Source organism: Sinocyclocheilus rhinocerous, unplaced genomic scaffold (genome assembly GCF_001515625.1).
Source record: "Sinocyclocheilus rhinocerous isolate Xijiao unplaced genomic scaffold, SAMN03320098_v1.1 scaffold1721, whole genome shotgun sequence".
NCBI classification, from domain to species: Eukaryota; Metazoa; Chordata; class Actinopteri; order Cypriniformes; family Cyprinidae; genus Sinocyclocheilus; species Sinocyclocheilus rhinocerous.
The window spans coordinates 374,936-376,812 of NW_015666162.1; the positions used below are offsets into that span (position 1 = coordinate 374,936).

The 1,877-nt window shown below is 37.6% G+C and overlaps 1 protein-coding gene across 1 annotated transcript in view; it reads left to right on the forward strand.

The window, feature by feature from the left end:
- The window catches only part of LOC107731787 (RNA-binding Raly-like protein), a 140,156-nt gene that overhangs the window by 33,785 nt on the left and 104,494 nt on the right, over positions 1–1,877 (forward strand). The gene's annotated exons all lie outside the window — the stretch shown is intronic.

The window sequence follows — 1,877 nt, forward strand, 5'->3', positions numbered from 1 at the left end:
TTCCTTCATATTATTTATAAGTTCATCCTTCTTTCGAAGTTCTGATTTCAACACAGACAGTTCTTCCTGCATTTCTGTGTTAATTTCTGTTATTTGTCTTCTGAAAGTAGATTTTAATTCCTAAAGCTCTTCTCTAGCTTGAAGTTCCTTTGACATCTGTTCTTTGTTTCTCTGCAGGTATTCTCTTGTTTTAAATTCATCGTGTCCTTTGTAAGCTGCTCTAAGTCACTGTTGTCTTTTAGCTGGGACATTATTAATTCTTTTAGTTCCACCACATCTATTTACAGGAGTGAAAATTTCTCTTTCATTTTTGACATGGGAGATTGAATTAAGGCTGTTGCAGTTGTTGTCTTCTTTTGGATGTCTTTTACAGGAGAAGAGTTTGTATTTATATCTTTATGATCCTGCATGAAACTTGTTAAGCTGTGCCTGCTTTTTAATTTGTATAAAGTCCACTGTAAATGCTTGGAGGGCTGGCTCTGAGCCTAGGATCATGACAGTGCCGTTGTGGTATAAGTTCAGAGATAAAATTCTTGATTCCTCATTTCCTTCAGCATCTTCAAATACCATGATCTGTCTGCCTTTACAGATGCCTCTTTTTGTGGTGGAGGTGAAGTGTTGGCAGAAAGCAGTATGCCATAAGGAACTGTTTTCAGTGTAAAAGAGCAGGTTGGTTATTGTACTGCGGTCATAAGGGGGTCGCACACCGGACGAGAAGCGCAGCGCCGCGCCGCGTCGCGCCACGTCTTTAAAATTCGAACACATTGTTTTCTATGAGAGTACGCACACTGGTGGCGCCATTCGGCGTCTGTCCGCGGCGCCCAGCTACGACTCAGGACGCTGTTCAAATTACTGCCGCGCCATCTGCATAGATCTGCATAGTTTTATATTAAATCACATCATATTTGTCTCAAATCGTTGTTAATACATTATACCAAGATACCACTTCTTCAAAATACTACATACATTAGTTTTACAGCTTGAATAAAATGTAAACATATAGAATTAAATGTATAATAAACGTAGTCCTTTTAATCTTTTATTTTTCTCTTGAGACATTTTTACATACGCAAAATATTACAGTATTGGCCTATGTAACAATTGCCTGTTGTTATTACATTCACTGTCGTCGGCTGCCTACCACCTACTGGATTTACCAGGTCACAACCGCCACAACACACTTCAGGTAATTTAAATAGAGGAGTAGCGGACCGCAATGGACGACGAAAAACTAATCAACGAAGTAGGGAAATACCCAGAATTATATGCAACAAACCATAGATTCTTCAAAGACAACATAAGGAAGTCATCAGCATGGAGGAAGATTGCCGATGTCATCGGTTTTTCAGGTAAGAATGTCTAATTTACGATCTGAGGTAAAATGTTCAGTGACAGACGTTAGCAACAACTGTATGTAATGGTATAGTAACGTTAACTTACAATCATAAAATAACGTACAGTACAGACATTGTCTTAATTGCATAATGTCCTTAAAAATAACAATAATGTTGACCACAAACTGACAATTATCAAAATCTGTGCATAAACAGTAAAACAAGACCAAAATGACCATCTTCATTTGACACTGCCGTATAAAAAAACATCAAAAATATTCCTCCTGAAGTGAATATTGCTTTTCAAAAAATAAAAAAATAAATATTCCTCCTGAAGTAAATATTGTTTCAAAAGTTCCTTCCTTACTTTCTGGGACTCTTCCTTATTCATTGCTGTTTGATGATTGATATCCTCCTTTGTTTCTCTGAGGTTTTAGTCCGTGGATAAGTTCATACAGGCCTTGGTCTGAAGAGAGGTCTTCTCTCTGTGACAGTTGTGTGGTCCTTTGGGTCTTCTGCTGTGTTTCTTGGTTGATTTAAACT